Genomic DNA, 25,473 nt, shown 5'->3' with positions numbered 1-25,473 from the left:
TTTGACTTCTTCAGAAAGTGACCAAAACTGGAGTCTAAACTAATTCGAGTATTGCCAATTCAGTGGGGATCTCTAAGTCGCAATTGCTCACTCTCAAAATTTGGCCCCTTGGACATCCAAAATTTGCCTCATCAGAAAGCGACCAAAATTGATGTCTAAACTAGTTCGATTATGGCCAATTCAGTGGTGATCTCTAAATCGGGATTGCTCACTACCAAAACATGGCCCCTTGGAGAATCAAAGTTTGACCTCATCATAATGCGACCAAAATTGATGTCTAAACTAATTTGAGTATCGCCAATTCAGTGGGGATCTCTAAATCGGGATTGCTCACTACCAAAACTTGGCCCCTTGTACACCCAAAATTTGACCTCGTCAAAATGTGACTTAAATTGTAGTCTAAACTAATTCGAGTATGGCCAATTAAGTGGGGATCTCTAAGTCGGGATTGCTCACTCCCAAAATTTAGCCCCTTGGACACCCAAAATTTGACCTCGTCAGAATGTGACCAAAATTGATGTCTAAACTAATTCAAGTATGGCCAATTCAGTGGGGATCTCTAAATCGGGATTGCTCACTACCAAAACTTGGCCCCTTGGACACCCAAAATTTGACCTCATCAGAATGTGACCAAAATTGATGTCTAAACTAATTCGAGTATGGCCTATTCAGTGGGATCTCTAATTATTGCTCACTACCAAATCTTGGCCCCTTGGACACCCAAAATTTGACCTCGTCAGAATGTGACCTAAATTGGAGTCTAAACTGATTCGAGTATGGCCATTAAGTGGGGATCTCTAAGTCGGGATTGCTCACTCCCAAAATTTAGCCCCTTGGACACCCAAAATTTGCCGCATCAGAAAGGGACCAAAATTTATTCCTAAACTAATTCGATTATGGCCAATTCTGTGGGGATCGCTAAATCGGGATTGCTCACTACCAAAACTTGGCCCCTTGTACACCCAAAATTTGACCTTGTCAGAAGCTGACCGAAATGGATGTCTAAACTAATTCGAGATGGCCAATTCAGTGGGGATCTCTAAGTCAGGATTGCTCACTCCCAAAATTTGGCCCCTTGGACAACCAAAATTTGACCTTGTCAGAATGTTACCAAAACTGATGTCTAAACTAATTCATATATGGCCTATTCAGTGGGGATCTCTAAGTCAGGACTGCTCACTCCAAAAATTTGGCCCCTTGGACATCCAAAATTTCACCTCATCAGAATGTGACCAAAATTGATGTCAAAACTAATTCGAGTATGGCCTGTTCAGTGGGGATCTCTAAGTCGTGATTGCTCACTTTCATACCTTGGCCCCTTGGACACCCAAAATTTGACCTCATCAGAATGTGACCAAAATTGATCTCTAAACTAATTAGAGTATGGCCAAGTCATTGGGGATCTCTAAGTCGGGATTGCTCAGTACCAAAACTTGGCTCCTTGGACACCCAAAAGTTGACCTCGTAAGAATGTGACCGAAATTGATGTCTAAACTAATTCGAGTATGGCCAATTCAGTGGGGATCTCAAAGTCAGGACTGCTCACTCCAAAAATTTGGCACCTTGGACATCCAAAATTTCACCTCGTCAGAATGTGACCAAAATTGATGTCTAAACTTATACGAACATGGCCAATTCTGTGGGGATCTCTAAATCGGGATTGCCCACTACCAAATCTTGGCCCCTTGGACACCAAAAATTTGACCTCATCAGAATGTGACCAAAATTGATCTCTAAACTAATTCGAGTATGGCCAATTCAGTGGGGATCTCTAAGCCGGGATTGCTCACTCCAAAAATTTCCCACCTTGGACATCCACAATTTCACCTCGTCAGAATGTGACCAAAATTGATGTCTAAACTTATACGAGCATGGCCAATTCTGTGGGGATCTCTAAATCGGGATTGCCCACTACCAAAACTTGGCCCCTTGGACACCAAAAATTTGACCTCATCAGAATGTGACCAAAATTGATGTCTAAACTAATTCGAGTATGGCCAATTCAGTGGGGATCTCTAAATCGGGATTGCTCATTATCAAAACTTGGCCCCTTGGACACCGAAAATTTGACCTCGTCAGATTGTGACCAAAATTGGAGTCTAAACTAATTCGATTATGGCCAATTCTGTGGGGATCTCTAAGTCGGGAATGCTCACTACCAAAACTTGGCCCCTTGTACACCCAAAATTTGACCTTGTCAGAAGGTAACCAAAATGGATGTCTAAACTAATTCGAGATGGCCAATTCAGTGAGGATCGCTAAGTTGGGATTGCTCACTCCCAAAATTTGGCCCCTTGGACAACCAAAATTTGACCTCGTCAGAATGTTACCAAAATTGATGTCTAAACTAATTCATATATGGCCTATTCAGTGAGGATCTCTAAGTCATGACTGCTCACTCCAAAAATTTGGCGCCTTGGACAGAGAAAATTTGACTTCTTCAGAAAGTGACCAAAACTGGAGTCTAAACTAATTCGAGTATTGCCAATTCAGTGGGGATCTCTAAGTCGCAATTGCTCACTCTCAAAATTTGGCCCCTTGGACATCCAAAATTTGCCTCATCAGAAAGCGACCAAAATTGATGTCTAAACTAGTTCGATTATGGCCAATTCAGTGGTGATCTCTAAATCGGGATTGCTCACTACCAAAACATGGCCCCTTGGAAAATCAGTTTGACCTCATCACAATGTGACCAAAATTGATGTCTAAACTAATTTTAGTATCGCCAATTCAGTGGGGATCTCTAAATTGGGATTGCTCACTACCAAAACTTGGCCCTTTGTACACCCAAAATTTGACCTCGTCAAAATGTGACTTAAATTGATGTCTAAACTAATTGGAGTATGGCCAATTCAGTGGGGATCTCTAAATCGGGATTGCTGACTATCAAAACTTGGCCCCTTGGACACCCAAAATTTGACCTCGTCAGAATGTGACCTAAATTGGAGTCTAAACTGATTCGAGTATGGCCATTAAGTGGGGATCTCTAAGTCGGGATTGCTCACTCCCAAAATTTAGCCCCTTGGACACCCAAAATTTGCCGCATCAGAAAGGGACCAAAATTGATTCCTAAACTAATTCGATTATGGCCAATTCTGTGGGGATCGCTAAATCGGGATTGCTCACTACCAAAACTTGGCCCCTTGTACACCCAAAATTTGACCTTGTCAGAAGCTGACCGAAATGGATGTCTAAACTAATTCGAGATGGCCAATTCAGTGGGGATCTCTAAGTCAGGATTGCTCACTCCCAAAATTTGGCCCCTTGGACAACCAAAATTTGACCTTGTCAGAATGTTACCAAAACTGATGTCTAAACTAATTCATATATGGCCTATTCAGTGGGGATCTCTAAGTCAGGACTGCTCACTCCAAAAATTTGGCCCCTTGGACATCCAAAATTTCACCTCATCAGAATGTGACCAAAATTGATGTCAAAACTAATTCGAGTATGGCCTGTTCAGTGGGGATCTCTAAGTCGTGATTGCTCACTTTCATACCTTGGCCCCTTGGACACCCAAAATTTGACCTCATCAGAATGTGACCAAAATTGATCTCTAAACTAATTAGAGTATGGCCAAGTCATTGGGGATCTCTAAGTCGGGATTGCTCAGTACCGAAACTTGGCTCCTTGGACACCCAAAAGTTGACCTCGTAAGAATGTGACCGAAATTGATGTCTAAAGTAATTCGAGTATGGCCAATTCAGTGGGGTCTCAAAGTCAGGACTGCTCACTCCAAAAATTTGGCACCTTGGACATCCAAAATTTCACCTCGTCAGAATGTGACCAAAATTGATGTCTAAACTTATACGAACATGGCCAATTCTGTGGGGATCTCTAAATCGGGATTGCCCACTACCAAATCTTGGCCCCTTGGACACCAAAAATTTGACCTCATCAGAATGTGACCAAAATTGATCTCTAAACTAATTCGAGTATGGCCAATTCAGTGGGGATCTCTAAGCCGGGATTGCTCACTCCAAAAATTTCCCACCTTGGACATCCACAATTTCACCTCGTCACAATGTGACCAAAATTGATGTCTAAACTTATACGAGCATGGCCAATTCTGTGGGGATCTCTAAATCGGGATTGCCCACTACCAAAACTTGGCCCCTTGGACACCAAAAATTTGACCTCATCAGAATGTGACCAAAATTGATGTCTAAACTAATTCGAGTATGGCCAATTCAGTGGGGATCTCTAAATCGGGATTGCTCATTATCAAAACTTGGCCCCTTGGACACCGAAAATTTGACCTCGTCAGATTGTGACCAAAATTGGAGTCTAAACTAATTCGATTATGGCCAATTCTGTGGGGATCTCTAAGTCGGGAATGCTCACTACCAAAACTTGGCCCCTTGTACACCCAAAATTTGACCTTGTCAGAAGGTAACCAAAATGGATGTCTAAACTAATTCGAGATGGCCAATTCAGTGAGGATCGCTAAGTTGGGATTGCTCACTCCCAAAATTTGGCCCCTTGGACAACCAAAATTTGACCTCGTCAGAATGTTACCAAAATTGATGTCTAAACTAATTCATATATGGCCTATTCAGTGAGGATCTCTAAGTCATGACTGCTCACTCCAAAAATTTGGCGCCTTGGACAGAGAAAATTTGACTTCTTCAGAAAGTGACCAAAACTGGAGTCTAAACTAATTCGAGTATTGCCAATTCAGTGGGGATCTCTAAGTCGCAATTGCTCACTCTCAAAATTTGGCCCCTTGGACATCCAAAATTTGCCTCATCAGAAAGCGACCAAAATTGATGTCTAAACTAGTTCGATTATGGCCAATTCAGTGGTGATCTCTAAATCGGGATTGCTCACTACCAAAACATGGCCCCTTGGAAAATCAGTTTGACCTCATCACAATGTGACCAAAATTGATGTCTAAACTAATTTTAGTATCGCCAATTCAGTGGGGATCTCTAAATTGGGATTGCTCACTACCAAAACTTGGCCCTTTGTACACCCAAAATTTGACCTCGTCAAAATGTGACTTAAATTGATGTCTAAACTAATTGGAGTATGGCCAATTCAGTGGGGATCTCTAAATCGGGATTGCTGACTATCAAAACTTGGCCCCTTGGACACCCAAAAGTTGACATCAACAGAATGTGACCAAAATTGATGTATAAACTTATTCGAGTATGGCCAATTCAGTGGGGATCTCTAAGTCAGGACTGCTCACTCCCAAAATTTAGCCCCTTGGACACCCAAAATTTGCCGCGTCAGAAAGGGACCAAAATTGATGCCTAAACTAATTCGATTATGGCCAATTCTGTGGGGATCTCTAAGTCAGGACTGCTCACTCCAAAAATTTGGCACCTTGGACATCCAAAATTTTACCTCGTCAGAATGTGACCAAAATTGATGTCTAAACTAATTCGAGTATGGCCTGTTCAGTGGGGATCTCTAAGTCGTCATTGCTCACTTCCAAACCTTGGCCCCTTGGACACCCAAAATTTGACCACGTCAGAATGTGACCAAAATTGATGTCTAAACTTATAAGAGTATGGCCAATTCTGTGGGGATCTCTAAATCGCGATTGCCCACTACCAAAACTTGGCCCCTTGGACACCAAAAATTTGACCTCATCAGAATGTGACCAAAATTGATGTCTAAACTAATTTGAGTATGGCCTATTGAGTGGGGATCTCTAAATCGGAATTGCTCACTATCAAAACTGTGCCCCTTGAACACCCAAAATTTGACCTCGTCAGAATGGGACCAAAATTGATGTCTAAACTAATTCGAGTATGCCGAATTCAGTGGGGATTCTAAATCGGGATTGCTCACTACGAAAACTTGGCTCCTTGGACACCCAAAAGTTGACCTCATCAGAATGTGACCAAAATTGATGTCTAAACTAATTCGAGTGTGGCCTATTCAGTGGGATCTCTAATGATTGCTCACTACCAAAACTTGGCCCCTTGGACACCAGAAATTTGACCTCGTCAGAATGTGACCAAAATTGGAGTCTAAACTAAATCGATTATGGCCAATTCTGTGGGGATCTCTAAGTCGTCATTGCTCACTTCCAAACCTTGGCCCCTTGGACACCAAAAATTTGACCTCGTGAGAATGTGACCAAAATTGATGTCTAAACTTATACGAGTATGGCCAATTCTGTGGGGATCTCTAAATCCGGATTGCCCACTATAAAACTTGGCCCCTTGGACACCAAAAATTTGACCTCATCAGAATGTGACCAAAGTTGATCTCTAAACTAATTCGAGTATGGCCAATTCAGTGGGGATCTCTAAGTCGGGATTGCTCACTACCAAAACTTGGCTCCTTGGACACCCAAAAGTTGACCTCGTCAGAATGTGACCAAAATTGATGTCTAAACTAATTCGAGTATGGCCAATTCAGTTGGGATCTCAGTCAGGACTGCTCACTCCAAAAATTTGGCACCTTGGACATCCAAAATTTCACCTCGTCAGAATGTGACCAAAATTGATGTCTAAACTAATTCGAGTATGGCCAATTCTGTGGGGATCTCTAAATCGGGATTGCCAACTACCAAAACTTGGCCCCTTGGACACCCAAAATTTAACCTTGTCAGAATGTGACCAAAATTGATGTCTAAACTAATTTGAGTATGGCCTATTGAGTGGGGATCTCTAAATCGGAATTGCTCACTATCAAAACTGTGCCCCTTGAACACCCAAAATTTGACCTCGTCAGAATGTGACCAAAATTGATGTCTAAACTAATTCGAGTATGCCGAATTCAGTGGGGATTCTAAATCGGGATTGCTCACTACGAAAACTTGGCTCCTTGGACACCCAAAAGTTGACCTCGTCAGAATGTGACCAAAATTGATGTCTAAACTAATTCGAGTGTGGCCTATTCAGTGGGATCTCTAATGATTGCTCACTACCAAAACTTGGCCCCTTGGACACCAGAAATTTGACCTCGTCAGAATGTGACCAAAATTGGAGTCTAAACTAATTCGATTATGGCCAATTCTGTGGGGATCTCTAAGTCGGGATTGCTCACTACCAAAACTTGGCCCCTTGTACACCCAAAATTTGACTTTTTCAGAAGGTAACCAAAATGGATGTCTAAACTAATTCGAGATGGCCAATTCAGTGGGGATCTCTAAGTCAGGACTGCTCACTCCAAAAATTTGGCACCTTGGACATCCAAAATTTCACCTCGTCAGAATGTGACCAAAATTGATGTCTAAACTAATTCGAGTATGGCCTGTTCAGTGGGGATCTCTAAGTCGTCATTGCTCACTTCCAAACCTTGGCCCCTTGGACACCCAAAATTTGACCTATCAGAATGAGACAAAAATTGATGTCTAAACTAATTCGAGTAAGGCCAATTCAGTGGGGATCTCTAAATCGGGATTGCTCACTATCAAAACTTGGCTCCTTGACACCAAAAATTTGACCTCATCAGAATGTGACCAAAATTGATCTCTAAACTAATTCGAGTATGGCCAATTCAGTGGGGATCTCTAAGTCGGGAATGCTCACTACCAAAACTTGGCTCCTTGGACACCCAAAAGTTGACCTCGTCAGTATGTGACCTAAATTGATGTCTAAACTAATTCGAGTATGGCCAATTCAGTTGGGATCTCAGTCAGGACTGCTCACTCCAAAAATTTGGCACCTTGGACATCCGAAATTTCACCTCATCAGAATGTGACCCAAATTGATGTCTAAACTAATTCGAGTATGGCCTGTTCAGTCGGGATCTCTAAGTCGTGATTGCTCACTTCCAAACCTTGGCGCCTTGGACACACAAAATTTGACCTCGTCAGAATGTGACCAAAATTGATGTCTAAACTTATTCGAGTATGGCCAATTCTGTTGGGATCTCTAAATCGGGATTGCCCACTACCCAAACTTGGCCCCTTGGACACCCAAAATTTAACCTTGTCAGAATGTGACCAAAATTGATGTCTAAACTAATTTGAGTATGGCCTATTGAGTGGAGATCTCTAAATCGGAATTGCTCACTATCAAAACTGTGCCCCTTGGACACCCAAAATTTGACCTCGTCAGAATGTGACCAAAATTGATGTCTAAACTAATTCGAGTATGCCGAATTCAGTGGGGATTCTAAATCGGGATTGCTCACTACGAAAACTTGGCTCCTTGGACACCCAAAAGTTGACCTCGTCAGAATGTGACCAAAATAATGTCTAAACTAATTCGAGTGTGGCCTATACAGTGGGATCTCTAATGATTGCTCACTACCAAAACTTGGCCCCTTGGACACCAAAAATTTGACCTCGTCAGAATGTGACCAAAATGGAGTCTAAACTAATTCGATTATGGCCAATTCTGTGGGGATCTCTAAGTCGGGATTGCTCCTACCAAAACTTGGCCCCTTGTACACCCAAAATTTGACCTTGTCAGAAGGTAACCAAAATGGATGTCTAAACTAATTCGAGATGGCCAAATCAGTTGGGATCTCTAAGTCAGGATTGCTCACTTCCAAACCTTGGCCCCTTGGACACCCAAAATTTGACCTCGTCAGAATGTGACCAAAATTGATGTCTAAACTTATACGAGTATGACCAATTCTGTGGGGATCTCTAAATCGGGATTGCCCACTACCAAAACTTGGCCCCTTGGACACCCAAAATTTGACCTCGTCAGAATGAGACAAAAATTGATGTCTAAACTAATTCGAGTATGGCCAATTCAGTGGGGATCTCTAAACCGGGATTGCTCACTATCAAAACTTGGCCCCTTGGACAGTCAAAATTTGACCTCATCATAATGTGACCAAAATTGATGTCTAAACTAATTCGAGTATGGCCTGTTCAGTGGGGATCTCTAAGTCGTTATTGCTCACTTCCAAACCTTGGCCCCTTGGATACCCAAAATTTGACCTCGTCAGAATGTGACCAAAATTGATGTCTAAACTTATACGAGTATGGCCAATTCTGTGGGGATCTCTAAATCGGGATTGCCCACTACCAAAACTTGGCCCCTTGGACACCAAAAATTTGACCTCATCAGAATGTGACCAAAATTGATCTCTAAACTAATTCGAGTATGGCCAATTCAGTGGGGATCTCCAAGTCGGGATTGCTCACTACCAAAACTTGGCTCCTTGGACACCCAAAAGTTGACCTCGTCAGAATGTGACCAAAATTGATGTCTAAACTAATTCGAGTATGGCCAATTCTGTGGGGATCTCTAAATCGGGATTGCCAACTACCAAAACTTGGCCCCTTGGACACCCAAAATTTAACCTTGTCAGAATGTGACCAAAATTGATGTCTAAACTAATTTGAGTATGGCCTATTGAGTGGGGATCTCTAAATCGGAATTGCTCACTATCAAAACTGTGCCCCTTGAACACCCAAAATTTGACCTCCTCAGAATGTGACCAAAATTGATGTCTAAACTATTTCGAGTATGCCGAATTCAGTGGGGATTCTAAATCGGGATTGCTCACTACGAAAACTTGGCTCCTTGGACACCCAAAAGTTGACCTCATCAGAATGTGACCAAAATTGATGTCTAAACTAATTCGAGTGTGGCGTATTCAGTGGGATCTCTAATGATTGCTCACTACCAAAACTTGGCCCCTTGGACACCAGAAATTTGACCTCATCAGAATGTGACCAAAATTGGAGTCTAAACTTATTCGATTATGGCCAATTCTGTGGGGATCTCTAAGTCGGGATTGCTCACTACCAAAACTTGGCCCCTTGTACACCCAAAATTTGACCTTGTCAGAAGGTAACCAAAATGGATGTCTAAACTAATTCGAGTTGGCCAATTCAGTGGGGATCTCTAAATGGGGATTGCCCACTACCAAAAATTGGCCCCTTGGACAGCCAAAATTTGACCTCGTCAGAATGAGACAAAAATTGATGTCTAAACTAATTCGAGTATGGCCAATTCAGTGGGGATCTCTAAATCTGGATTGCTGACTATCAAAACTTGGCCCCTTGGACACCCAAAAGTTGACATCAACATAATGTGACCAAAATTGATGTATAAACTTATTCGAGTATGGCCAATTCAGTGGGGATCTCTAAGTCAGGACTGCTCACTCCAAAAATTTGGCACCTTGGACATCCAAAATTTCACCTCGTCAGAATGTGACCAAAATTGATGTCTAAACTGATCCGAGTATGGCCTGTTCAGTGGGGATCTCTAAGTCGTCATTGCTCACTTCCAAACCTTGGCCCCTTGGACACCCAAAATTTGACCTCGTGAGAATGTGACCAAAATTGATGTCTAAACTTATACGAGTATGGCCAATTCTGTGGGGATCTCTAAATCGGGATTGCCCACTATAAAACTTGGCCCCTTGGACACCAAAAATTTGACCTCATCAGAATATGACCAAAATTGATCTCTAAACTAATTCGAGTATGGCCAATTCAGTGGGGATCTCTAAGTCGGGATTGCTCACTACCAAAACTTGGCTCCTTGGACACCAAAAGTTGACCTCGTCAGAATGTGACCAAAATTGATGTCTAAACTAATTCGAGTATGGCCAATTCAGTTGGGATCTGTCAGGACTGCTCACTCCAAAAATTTGGCACCTTGGACATCCAAAATTTCACCTCGTCAGAATGTGACCAAAATTGATGTCTAAACTAATTCGAGTATGGCCAATTCTGTGGGGATCTCTAAATCGGGATTGCCAACTACCAAAACTTGGCCCCTTGGACACCCAAAATTTAACCTTGTCAGAATGTGACCAAAATTGATGTCTAAACTAATTTGAGTATGGCCTATTGAGTGGGGATCTCTAAATCGGAATTGCTCACTATCAAAACTGTGCCCCTTGAACACCCAAAATTTGACCTCGTCAGAATGTGACCAAAATTGATGTCTAAACTAATTAGAGTATGCCGAATTCAGTGGGGATTCTAAATCGGGATTGCTCACTACGAAAACTTGGCTCCTTGGACACCTAAAAGTTGACCTCGTCAGAATGTGACCAAAATTGATGTCTAAACTAATTCGAGTGTGGCCTATTCAGTGGGATCTCTAATGATTGCTCACTACCAAATTGGCCCCTTGGACACCAGAAATTTGACCTCGTCAGAATGTGACCAAAATTGGAGTCTAAACTAATTCGATTATGGCCAATTCTGTGGGGATTTCTAAGTCGGGATTGCTCACTACCAAAACTTGGCCCCTTGTACACCCAAAATTTGACCTTGTCAGAAGGTAACCAAAATGGATGTTTAAACTAATTCGAGATGGCCAATTCAGTGGGGATCTCTAAGTCAGGATTGCTCACTCCCAAAATTTGGCCCCTTGGACAACCAAAATTTGACCTTGTCAGAATGTTACCAAAATTGATGTCTAAACTAATTCATATATGGCCTATTCAGTGGGGATCTCTAAGTCAGGACTGCTCACTCCAAAAATTTGGCCCCTTGGACACAGAAAATTTGACTTCATCAGAAAGTGACCAAAACTGGAGTCTAAACTAATTCGAGTATTGCCAATTCAGTGCGGATCTCTTAGTCGCAATTGCTCACTCCCAAAATTTGGCCCCTTGAACATCCAAAATTTGCCTCGTCAGAAAGCGACCAAAATTGATGTCTAAAATAGTTCAATTATGCCCAATTCAGTGGTGATCTCTAAATCGGGATTGCTCACTACCAAAACATGGCCCCTTGGACACTCAAAATTTGACCTCATCATAATGTGACCAAAATTGATGTCTAAACTAATTTGAGTATCGCCAATTCAGTGGGGATCTCTAAATCGGGATTGCTCACTACCAAAACTTGGCCCCTTGTACACCCAAAATTTGACCTTGTCAGAATGTGACCTAAATTGGAGTTTAAACTTATTCGAGTATGGCCAATTAAGTGGGGATCTCTAAGTCGGGATTGCTCACTCCCAAAATTTAGCCCCTTGGACACCCAAAATTTGCCGCGTCAGAAAGGGACCAAAATTGATGCCTAAACTAATTTGATTATGGCCAATTTGTGGGGATCTCTAAATCTGGATTGCTCACATCCAAAACTTGGCCCCTTGTACAACCAAAATTTGACCTTGTCAGAATGTGACCTAAATTGGAGTTTAAACTAATTCGAGTATGGCCAATTAAGTGGGGATCTCTAAGTCGGGATTGCTCACTCCCAAAATTTAGCCCCTTGGACACCCAAAATTTGCCGCATCAGAAAGGGACCAAAATTGATGCCTAAACTAATTTGATTATGGCCAATTTGTGGGGATCTCTAAATCTGGATTGCTCACTTCCAAAACTTGGCCCCTTGTACACCCAAAATTTGACCTTGTCAGAAGGTGACCGAAATGGATGTCTAAACTAATTCATATATGGCCTATTCAGTGGGGATCTCTAAGTCAGGACTGCTCACTCCAAAAATTTGGCCCCTTGGACACAGAAAATTTGACTTCATCAGAAAGTGACCAAAACTGGAGTCTAAACTAATTCGAGTATTGCCAATTCAGTGCGGATCTCTAAGTCACAATTGCTCACTACCAAAATTTGGCCCCTTGGACATCCAAAATTTGGCTCGTCAGAAATAGACCAAAATTGATGTCTAAACTAGTTTGATTATGGCCAATTCAGTGGTGATCTCTAAATCGGGATTGCTCACTACCAAAACATGGCCCCTTGGACACTCAAAATTTGACCTCATCATAATGTGACCAAAATCGATGTCTAAACTAATTTGAGTATCGCCAATTCAGTGGGGATCTCTAAATTGGGATTGCTCACTTCCAAACCTTGGCGCCTTGGACACACAAAATTTGAACTCGTCAGAATGTGACCTAAATTGGAGTCTAAACTAATTCGAGTATGCCGAATTCAGTGGGGATTCTAAATCGGGATTGCTCACTACGAAAACTTGGCTCCTTGGACACCCAAAAGTTGACCTCGTCAGAATGTGACCAAAATTGATGTCTAAACTAATTCGAGTGTGTACAGTGGGATCTCTAATGATTGCTCACTACCAAAACTTGGCCCCTTGGACACCAAAAAATTGACCTCGTCAGAATGTGACCAAAATGGAGTCTAAACTAATTCGATTATGGCCAATTCCGTGGGGATCTCTAAGTCGGGATTGCCCACTACCAAAACTTGGCCCCTTGGACACCCAAAATTTGACCTCGTCAGAATGAGACAAAAATTTATGTCTAAACTAATTCGAGTATGGCCAATTCAGTGGGGATCTCTAAACCGGGATTGCTCACTATCAAAACTTGGCCCCTTGTACACCAAAATTGGACCTTGTCAGAATGTGACCTAAATTGGAGTCTAAACTAATTCGAGTATGGCCAATTAAGTGGGGATCTCTAAATCGGGATTGCTCACTTCCAAAACTTGGCTCCTTGACACCAAAAATTTGACCTCATCAGAATGTGACCAAAATTGATCTCTAAACTAATTCGAGTATGGCCAATTCAGTGGGGATCTCTAAGTCGGGAATGCTCACTACCATAACTTGGCTCCTTGGACACCCAAAAGTTGACCTCGTCAGTATGTGACCTAAATTGATGTCTAAACTAATTCGAGTATGGCCAATTCAGTTGGGATCTCAGTCAGGACTGCTCACTCCAAAAATTTGGCACCTTGGACATCCAAAATTTCCCCTCATCAGAATGTGACCCAAATTGATGTCTAAACTAATTCGAGTATGGCCTGTTCAGTCGGGATCTCTAAGTCGTGATTGCTCACTACCAAAACTTGGCTCCTTGGACACCTAAAAGTTGACCTCGTCAGAATGTGACCAAAATTGATGTCTAAACTTATTCGAGTGTGGCCAATTCTGTTGGGATCTCTAAATCGGGATTGCCCACTACCCAAACTTGGCCCCTTGGACACCCAAAATTTAACCTTGTCAGAATGTGACCAAAATTGATGTCTAAACTAATTTGAGTATGGCCTATTGAGTGGAGATCTCTAAATCGGAATTGCTCACTATCAAAACTGTGCCCCTTGGACACCCAAAATTTGACCTCGTCACAATGTGACCAAAATTCATGTCTAAACTAATTCGAGTATGCCGAATTCAGTGGGGATTCTAAATCGGGATTGCTCACTACGAAAACTTGGCTCCTTGGACACCCAAAAGTTGACCTCGTCAGAATGTGACCAAAATTGATGTCTAAACTAATTCGAGTGTGGCCTATACAGTGGGATCTCTAATGATTGCTCACTACCAAAACTTGGCTCCTTGGACACCAAAAATTTGACCTCGTCAGAATGTGACCAAAATGGAGTCTAAACTAATTCGATTATGGCCAATTCTTTGGGGATCTCTAAGTCGGGATTGCTCCTACCAAAACTTGGCCCCTTGTACACCCAAAATTTGACCTTGTCAGAAGGTAACCAAAATGGATGTTTTAACTAATTCGAGATGGCCAAATCAGTTGGGATCTCTAAGTCAGGATTGCTCACTTCCAAACCTTGGCCCCTTGGACACCCAAAATTTGACCTCGTCAGAATGTGACCAAAATTGATGTCTAAACTTATACGAGTATGGCCAATTCTGTGGGGATCTCTAAATCGGGATTGCCCACTACCAAAACTTGGCCCCTTGGACACCCAAAATTTGACCTCGTCAGAATGAGACAAAAATTGATGTCTAAACTAATTCGAGTATGGCCAATTCAGTGGGGATCTCTAAACTGGGATTGCTCACTATCAAAACTTGGCCCCTTGGACAGTCAAAATTTGACCTCATCATAATGTGACCAAAATTGATGTCTAAACTAATTCGAGTATGGCCTGTTCAGTGGGGATCTCTAAGTCGTTATTGCTCAGTTCCAAACCTTGGCCCATTGGACACCCAAAATTTGACCCCTTCAGAATGTGACCAAAATTGATGTCTAAACTTATACGAGTATGGCCAATTCTGTGGGGATCTCTAAATCGGGATTGCCCACTACCAAAACTTGGCCCCTTGGACACCCAAAAGTTGACCTCGTCAGAATGTGACCAAAATTGATGTCTAAACTAATTGGAGTATGGCCAATTCAGTTGGGATCTCAGTCAGGACTGCTCACTCCAAAAATTTGGCACCTTGGACATCCAAAATTTCACCTCGTCAGAATGTGACCAAAATTGATGTCTAAACTAATTCGAGTATGGCCAATTCTGTGGGGATCTCTAAATTGGGATTGCCAACTACCAACACTTGGCCCCTTGGACACCCAAAATTTAACCTTGTCAGAATGTGACCAAAATTGATGTCTAAACTAATTTGAGTATGGCCTATTGAGTGGGGATCTCTAAATCGGAATTGCTCACTATCAAAACTGTGCCCCTTGAACACCCAAAATTTGACCTCGTCAGAATGTGACCAAAATTGATGTCTAAACTATTTCGAGTATGCCGAATTCAGTGGGGATTCTAAATCGGGATTGCTCACTACGAAAACTTGGCTCCTTGGACACCCAAAAGTTGACCTCATCAGAATGTGACCAAAATTGATGTCTAAACTAATTCGAGTGTGGCCTATTCAGTGGGATCTCTAATGATTACTCACTACCAAAACTTGGCCCCTTGGACACCAGAAATTTGACCTCGTCAGAATGTGACCAAAATTGGAGTCTAAACTTATTCGATTATGGCCAATTCTGTGGGGATCTCTAAGTCGGGATTGCTCACTACCAAAACTTGGCCCCTTGTACACCCAAAATTTGACCTTGTCAGAAGGTAACCAAAATGGATGTCTAAACTAATTCGAGTTGGCCAATTCAGTGGGGATCTCTAAATGGGGATTGCCCACTACCAAAACTTGGCCCCTTGGACACCCAAAATTTGACCTCGTCAGAATGAGACAAAAATTGATGTCTAAACTAATTCGAGTATGGCCAATTCAGTGGGGATCTCTAAATCGGGATTGCTGACTATCAAAACTTGGCCCCTTGGACACCCAAAAGTTGACATCAACAGAATGTGACCAAAATTGATGTATAATCTTATTCGAGTATGGCCAATTCAGTGGGGATCTCTAAGTCAGGACTGCTCACTCCCAAAATTTAGCCCCTTGGACACCCAAAATTTGCCGCGTCAGAAAGGGACCAAAATTGATGCCTAAACTAATTCGATTATGGCCAATTCTGTGGGGATCTCTAAATCGGGATTGCCCACTACCAAAACTTGGCCCCTTGGACACCAAAAATTTGACCTCATCAGAATGTGACCAAAATTGATCTCTAAACTAATTCGAGTATGGCCAATTCAGTGCGGATCTCTAAGTCGGGATTGCGCACTACTAAAACTTGGCTTCTTGGACACCCAAAAGTTGACGTCGTCAGAATGTGACCAAAATTGATGTCTAAACTTATCCAAGTATGGCCAATTCAGAGGGATCTCTAAGTCAGGACTGCTCACTCCAAAAATTTGGCACCTTGGACATCCAAAATTTCACCTCGTCAGAATGTGACCAAAATTGATGTCTAAACTAATTCGAGTATGGCCAATTCAGTGGGGATCTCTAAATCGGGATTGCTCACTATCAAAACTTCGCCCCTTGGACACCGAAAATATGACCTCATCAGAATGTGACCAAAATTGATCTCTAAACTAGTTCGAGTATGGCCAATTCAGTGGGGATCTCTAAGTCGGGATTGCTCACTACCGAAACTTGGCTCCTTGGACACCCAAAAGTTGACCTCGTCAGAATGTGACCAAAATTGATGTCTAAACTAATTCGAGTATGGCCAATTCAGTTGGGATCTCAGTCAGGACTGCTCACTAGAAAAATTTGGCACCTTGGACATCCAAAATTTCACCTCGTCAGAATGTGACCAAAATTGATGTCTAAACTAATTCGGGTATGGCCTATTCAGTCGGGATCTCTAAGTCGTCATTGCTCACTTCCAAACCTTGGCGCCTTGGACACACAAAATTTGATCTCGTCAGAATGTGACCAAAATTGATGTCTAAACTTATTCGAGTATGGCCAATTCTGTGGGGATCTCTAAATCGGGATTGCCCACTACCAAAACTTGGCCCCTTGGACACCAAAAATTTGACCTCATCAGAATGTGACCAAAATTGATCTCTAAACTAATTCGAGTACGGCCAATTCAGTGCGGATCTCTAAGTCGGGATTGCTCAGTTCCAAACCTTGGCCCCTTGGACAACCAAAATTTGACCTGGTCAGAATGTGACCAAAATTGATGTCTAAACATATACGAGTATGGCCAATTCTGTGGGGATCTCTAAATCGGGATTGCTCACTACAAAAACTTGGCCCCTTGGACACCCAAAATTTGACCTTGTCAGAATGAGACAAAAATTGATGTCTAAACTAATTCGAGTATGGCCAATTCAGTGGGGATCTCTAAATCGGGATTGCTCACTATCAAAACTTGGCCCCTTGGACACCAAAAATTTGACCTCCTCAGAATGTGAGCAAAAACTAATTCGAGTATGGCCAATTCAGTGGGGATCTCTAAGTCGGGATTGCTCACTACCAAAACTTGGCTCCTTGGACACCCAAAAGTTGACCTCATCAGAGTGTGACCAAAATTGATGTCTAAACTAATTCGAGTATGGCCAATTCAGTTGGGATCTCAGTCAGGACAGCTCACTCCAAAAATTTGGCAACTTGGACATCCAAAATTTCACCTCGTCAGAATGTGACCAAAATTCATGTCTAAACTAATTCGAGTATGGCCTGTTCAGTCGGGATCTCTAAGTCATGATTGCTCACTTCCAAACCTTGGCGCCTTGGACACACAAAATTTGACCTCGTCAGAATGTGACCAAAATTGATGTCTAAACTTATTCGAGTTTGGCCAATTCTGTGGGGATCTCTAAATCGGGATTGCCCACTACCAAAACTTGGCCCCTTGGACACCCAAAATTTAACCTTGTCAGAATGTGACCAAAATTGATGTCTAAACTAATTTGAGTATGGCCTATTGAGTGGGGATCTCTAAATCGGAATTGCTCACTATCAAAACTGTGCCCATTGGACAGCCAAAATTTGACCTCGTCAGAATGTGACCAAAATTGATGTCTAAACTAATTCGAGTATGCCGAATTCAGTGGGGATTCTAAATCGGGATTGCTCACAACGAAAACTTGGCTCCTTGGACACCCAAAAGTTGACCTCATCAGAATGTGACCAAAATTGATGTCTAAACTAATTCGAGTGTGGCCTATTCAGTGGGATCTCTAATGATTGCTCACTACCAAAACTTGGCCCCTTGGACACCAAAAATTTGACCTCGTCAGAATGTGACCAAAATTGGAGTCTAAACTAATTCGATTATGGCCAATTCTGTGGGGATCTCTAAGTCGGGATTGCTCACTACCAAAACTTGGCCCCTTGTACACCCAAAATTTGACCTTGTCAGAAGGTAACCAAAATGGATGTCTAAACTAATTCGAGATGGCCAATTCAGTGGGGATCTCTAAGTCAGGATTGCTCACTCCCAAAATTTGGCCCCTTGGACAACCAAAATTTGACCTTGTCAGAATGTTATCAAAATTGGTGTCTAAACTAATTCATATATGGCCTATTCAGTGGGGATCTCTAAGTCATGACTGCTCACTCCAAAAATTTGGCCCCTTCGACCCAGAAAATTTGACTTCTTCAGAAAGTGACCAAAACTGGAGTCTAAACTAATTCGAGTATTGCCAATTCAGTGCGGATCTCTAAGTCGCAATTGCTCACTCCCAAAATTTGGCCCCTTGGACATCCAAAATTTGCCTCGTCAGAAAGCGACCAAAATTGATGTCTAAAATAGTTCGATTATGTCCAATTCAGTGGTGATCTCTAAATCGGGATTGCTCACTACCAAAACATGGCCCCTTGGACACTCAAAATTTGACCTCATCATAATGTGAGCAAAATTGATGTCTAAACTAATTTGAGTATCGCCAATTCAGTGGGGATCTCTAAATCGGGATTGCTCACTACCAAACCTTGTCCCCTTGTACACCCAAAATTTGACCTCTTCAGAATGTGACCTAAATTGGTGTCTAAACTAATTCGAGTATGGCCAATTAAGTGGGGATCTCTAAGTCGGGATTGCTCACTCCCAAAATTTAGCCCCTTGGACGCCCAAAATTTGACCCTGTCAGAATGTTACCAAAATTGATGTCTAAACTAATTCATATATGGCCTATTCAGTGGGGATCTCTAAGTCAGGACTGCTCACTCCAAAAATTTGGCCCCTTGGACATCCAAAATTTTACCTCATCAGAATGTGACCAAAATTGATGTCAAAACTAATTCGAGTATGGCCTGTTCAGTGGAGATCTCTAAGTCGTGATTGCTCACTTCCAAACCTTGGCCCCTTGGACACCCAAAATTTGACCTCGTCAGGATGTGACCAAAATTGATGTCTAAACTTATATGAGTATGGCCAATTCTGTGGGGATCTCTAAATCGGGATTGCCCACTACCAAAACTTGGCCCCTTGGACACCCAAAATTTGACCTCGTCAGAATGAGACAAAAATTGATGTCTAAACTAATTCGAGTATGGCCAATTCATTGGGGATCTCTAAATCGGGATTGCTGACTATCAAAACTTGGCCCCTTGGACACCCAAAAGTTGACATCAACAGAATGTGACCAAAATTGATGTAGAAACTTATTCGAGTATGGCCAATTCAGTGGGGATCTCTAAGTCAGGACTGCTCACTCCAAAAATTTGGCACCTTGGACATCCAAAATTTTACCTCGTCAGAATGTGACCAAAATTGATGTCTAAACTAATTCGAGTATGGCCTGTTCAGTTGGGATCTCTAAGTCGTCATTGCTCACTTCCAAACCTTGGCCCCTTGGACACCCAAAATTTGATCTCGTCAGAATGTGACCAAAATTGATGTCTAAACTTATACGAGTATGGCCAATTCTGTGGGGATCTCTAAATCGCGATTGCCCACTACCAAAACTTGGCCCCTTGGACACCAAAAATTTGACCTCATCAGCATGTGACCAAAATTGATCTCTAAACTAATTCGAGTATGGCCAATTCAGTGGGGATCTCTAAGTCGGGATTGCTCACTACCAAAACTTGGCTCCTTGGACACCCAAAAGTTGACCTCGTCAGAATGTGACCAAAATTGATGTCTAAACTAATTGGAGTATGGCCAATTCAGTGGGGATCTCTAAATCGGGATTGCTGACTATCAAAACTTGGCCCCTTGGACACCCAAAAGTTGACATCAACAGAATGTGACCAAAATTGATGTATAAACTTATTCGAGTATGGCCAATTCAGTGGGGATCTCTAAGTCAGGACTGCTCACTCCCAAAATTTAGCCCCTTGGACACCCAAAATTTGCCGCGTCAGAAAGGGACCAAAATTGATGCCTAAACTAATTCGATTATGGCCAATTCTGTTGGGATCTCTAAATCGGGATTGCCCACTACCAAAACTTGGCCCCTTGGACACCAAAAATTTGACCTCATCAGAATGTGACCAAAATTGATCTCTAAACTAATTCGATTATGGCCAATTCTGTGGGGATCTCTAAGTCGGGATTGCTCCTACCAAAACTTGGCCCCTTGTACACCCAAAATTTGACCTTGTCAGAAGGTAACCAAAATGGATGTTTAAACTAATTTGAGATGGCCAAATCAGTTGGGATCTCTAAGTCAGGATTGCTCACTTCCAAACCTTGGCCCCTTGGACACCCAAAATTTGACCTCGTCAGATTGTGACCAAAATTGATGTCTAAACTTATATGAGTATGGCCAATTCTGTGGGGATCTCTAAATCGGGATTGCCTACTACCAAAACTTGGCCCCTTGGACACCCAAAATTTGACCTCGTCAGAATGAGACAAAAATTGATGTCTAAACTAATTCGAGTATGGCCAATTCAGTGGGGATCTCTAAACCGGGATTGCTCACTATCAAAACTTGGCCCCTTGGACAGTCAAAATTTGACCTCATCATAATGTGACCAAAATTGATGTCTAAACTAATTCGAGTATGGCCTGTTCAGTGGGGATCTCTAAGTCGTTATTGCTCAGTTCCAAACCTTGGCCCCTTGGACACCCAAAATTTGACCCCTTCAGAATGTGACCAAAATTGATGTCTAAACTTATACGAGTATGGCCAATTCTGTGGGGATCTCTAAATCGGGATTGCCCACTACCAAAACTTGGCCCCTTGGACACCCAAAAGTTGACCTCGTCAGAATGTGACCAAAATTGATGTCTAAACTAATTGGAGTATGGCCAATTCAGTTGGGATCTCAGTCAGGACTGCTCACTCCAAAAATTTGGCACCTTGGACATCCAAAATTTCACCTCGTCAGAATGTGACCAAAATTGATGTCTAAACTAATTCGAGTATGGCCAATTCTGTGGGGATCTCTAAATCGGGATTGCCAACTACCAACACTTGGCCCCTTGGACACCCAAAATTTAACCTTGTCAGAATGTGACCAAAATTGATGTCTAAACTAATTTGAGTATGGCCTATTGAGTGGGGATCTCTAAATCGGAATTGCTCACTATCAAAACTGTGCCCCTTGAACACCCAAAATTTGACCTCGTCAGAATGTGACCAAAATTGATGTCTAAACTATTTCGAGTATGCCGAATTCAGTGGGGATTCTAAATCGGGATTGCTCACTACGAAAACTTGGCTCCTTGGACACCCAAAAGTTGACCTCATAAGAATGTGACCAAAATTGATGTCTAAACTAATTCGAGTGTGGCCTATTCAGTGGGATCTCTAATGATTGCTCACTACCAAAACTTGGCCCCTTGGACACCAGAAATTTGACCTCGTCAGAATGTGACCAAAATTGGAGTCTAAACTTATTCGATTATGGCCAATTCTGTGGGGATCTCTAAGTCGGGATTGCTCACTACCAAAACTTGGCCCCTTGTACACCCAAAATTTGACCTTGTCAGAAGGTAACCAAAATGGATGTCTGAACTAATTCGAGTTGGCCAATTCAGTGGGGATCTCTAAATGGGGATTGCCCACTACCAAAACTTGGCCCCTTGGACACCCAAAATTTGACCTCGTCAGAATGAGACAAAAATTGATGTCTAAACTAATTCGAGTATGGCCAATTCAGTGGGGATCTCTAAATCGGGATTGCTGACTATCAAAACTTGGCCCCTTGGACACCCAAAAGTTGACATCAACAGAATGTGACCAAAATTGATGTATAATCTTATTCGAGTATGGCCAATTCAGTGGGGATCTCTAAGTCAGGACTGCTCACTCCCAAAATTTAGCCCCTTGGACACCCAAAATTTGACCTCATCATAATGTGACCAAAATTGATGTCTAAACTAATTCGAGTATGGCCTGTTCAGTGGGGATCTCTAAGTCGTTATTGCTCAGTTCCAAACCTTGGCCCATTGGACACCCAAAATTTGACCCCTTCAGAATGTGACCAAAATTGATGTCTAAACTTATACGAGTATGGCCAATTCTGTGGGGATCTCTAAATCGGGATTGCCCACTACCAAAACTTGGCTTCTTGGACACCCAAAAGTTGACGTCGTCAGAATGTGACCAAAATTGATGTCTAAACTTATCCAAGTATGGCCAATTCAGAGGGATCTCTAAGTCAGGACTGCTCACTCCAAAAATTTGGCACCTTGGACATCCAAAATTTCACCTCGTCAGAATGTGACCAAAATTGATGTCTAAACTAATTCGAGTATGGCCAATTCAGTGGGGATCTCTAAATCGGGATTGCTCACTATCAAAACTTCGCCCCTTGGACACCGAAAATATGACCTCATCAGAATGTGACCAAAATTGATCTCTAAACTAGTTCGAGTATGGCCAATTCAGTGGGGATCTCTAAGTCGGGATTGCTCACTACCGAAACTTGGCTCCTTGGACACCCAAAAGTTGACCTCGTCAGAATGTGACCAAAATTGATGTCTAAACTAATTCGAGTATGGCCAATTCAGTCGGGATCTCAGTCAGGACTGCTCACTAGAAAAATTTGGCACCTTGGACATCCAAAATTTCACCTCGTCAGAATGTGACCAAAATTGATGTCTAAACTAATTCGGGTATGGCCTATTCAGTCGGGATCTCTAAGTCGTCATTGCTCACTACCAAAACTTGGCCCCTTGGACACCAAAAATTTGACCTCCTCAGAATGTGAGCAAAATTGATCTCTAAACTAATTCGAGTATGGCCAATTCAGTGGGGATCTCTAAGTCGGGATTGCTCACTACCAAAACTTGGCTCCTTGGACACCCAAAAGTTGACCTCATCAGAATGTGACCAAAATTGATGTCTAAACTAATTCGAGTATGGCCAATTCAGTTGGGATCTCAGTCAGGACAGCTCACTCCAAAAATTTGGCAACTTGGACATCCAAAATTTCACCTCGTCAGAATGTGACCAAAATTCATGTCTAAACTAATTCGAGTATGGCCTGTTCAGTCGGGATCTCTAAGTCATGATTGCTCACTTCCAAACCTTGGCGCCTTGGACACACAAAATTTGACCTCGTCAGAATGTGACCAAAATTGATGTCTAAACTTATTCGAGTTTGGCCAATTCTGTGGGGATCTCTAAATCGGGATTGCCCACTACCAAAACTTGGCCCCTTGGACACCCAAAATTTAACCTTGTCAGAATGTGACCAAAATTGATGTCTAAACTAATTTGAGTATGGCCTATTGAGTGGGGATCTCTAAATCGGAATTGCTCACTATCAAAACTGTGCCCCTTGGACAGCCAAAATTTGACCTCGTCAGAATGTGACCAAAATTGATGTCTAAACTAATTCGAGTATGCCGAATTCAGTGGGGATTCTAAATCGGGATTGCTCACAACCAAAAATTGGCTCCTCGGACACCCAAAAGTTGACCTCATCAGAATGTGACCAAAATTGATGTCTAAACTAATTCGAGTGTGGCCTATTCAGTGGGATCTCTAATGATTGCTCACTACCAAAACTTGGCCCCTTGGACACCAAAAATTTGACCTCGTCAGAATGTGACCAAAATTGGAGTCTAAACTAATTCGATTATGGCCAATTCTGTGGGGATCTCTAAGTCGGGATTGCTCACTACCAAAACTTGGCCCCTTGTACACCCAAAATTTGACCTTGTCAGAAGGTAACCAAAATGGATGTCTAAACTAATTCGAGTATTGCCAATTCAGTGCGGATCTCTAAGTCGCAATTGCTCACTCCCAAAATTTGGCCCCTTGGACATCCAAAATTTGCCTCGTCAGAAAGCGACCAAAATTGATGTCTAAAATAGTTCAATTATGCCCAATTCAGTGGTGATCTCTAAATCGGGATTGCTCACTACCAAAACATGGCCCCTTGGACACTCAAAATTTGACCTCATCATAATGTGACCAAAATTGATGTCTAAACTAATTTGAGTATCGCCAATTCAGTGGGGATCTCTAAATCGGGATTGCTCACTACCAAACCTTGTCCCCTTGTACACCCAAAATTTGACCTCGTCAGAATGTGACCTAAATTGGTGTCTAAACTAATTCGAGTATGGCCAATTAAGTGGGGATCTCTAAGTCGGGATTGCTCACTCCCAAAATTTAGCCCCTTGGACGCCCAAAATTTGACCCTGTCAGAATGTTACCAAAATTGATGTCTAAACTAATTCATATATGGCCTATTCAGTGGGGATCTCTAAGTCAGGACTGCTCACTCCAAAAATTTGGCCCCTTGGACATCCAAAATTTTACCTCATCAGAATGTGACCAAAATTGATGTCAAAACTAATTCGAGTATAGTCTGTTCAGTGGGGATCTCTAAGTCGTGATTGCTCACTTCCAAACCTTGGCCCCTTGGACACCCAAAATTTGACCTCGTCAGGATGTCACCAAAATTGATGTCTAAACTTATATGAGTATGGCCAATTCTGTGGGGATCTCTAAATCGGGATTGCCCACTACCAAAACTTGGCCCCTTGGACACCCAAAATTTGACCTCGTCAGAATGAGACAAAAATTGATGTAGAAACTTATTCGAGTATGGCCAATTCAGTGGGGATCTCTAAGTCAGGACTGCTCACTCCAAAAATTTGGCACCTTGGACATCCAAAATTTTACCTCGTCAGAATGTGACCAAAATTGATGTCTAAACTAATTCGAGTATGGCCTGTTCAGTGGGGATCTCTAAGTCGTCATTGCTCACTTCCAAACCTTGGCCCCTTGGACACCCAAAATTTGCCGCGTCAGAAAGGGACCAAAATTGATGCCTAAACTAATTCGATTATGGCCAATTCTGTGGGGATCTCTAAATCGGGATTGCCCACTACCAAAACTTGGCTTCTTGGACACCCAAAAGTTGACGTCGTCAGAATGTGACCAAAATTGATGTCTAAACTTATCCAAGTATGGCCAATTCAGAGGGATCTCTAAGTCAGGACTGCTCACTCCAAAAATTTGGCACCTTGGACATCCAAAATTTCACCTCGTCAGAATGTGACCAAAATTGATGTCTAAACTAATTCGAGTATGGCCAATTCAGTGGGGATCTCTAAATCGGGATTGCTCACTATCAAAACTTCGCCCCTTGGACACCGAAAATATGACCTCATCAGAATG

The sequence above is a fragment of the Amblyomma maculatum genome, chromosome 6 (genome assembly GCF_055883805.1).
Source record: "Amblyomma maculatum isolate TAMU_Amacu chromosome 6, ASM5588380v1, whole genome shotgun sequence".
Classification (NCBI taxonomy): Eukaryota; Metazoa; Arthropoda; class Arachnida; order Ixodida; family Ixodidae; genus Amblyomma; species Amblyomma maculatum.
Note: the sequence above shows the minus strand (reverse complement) of the source record.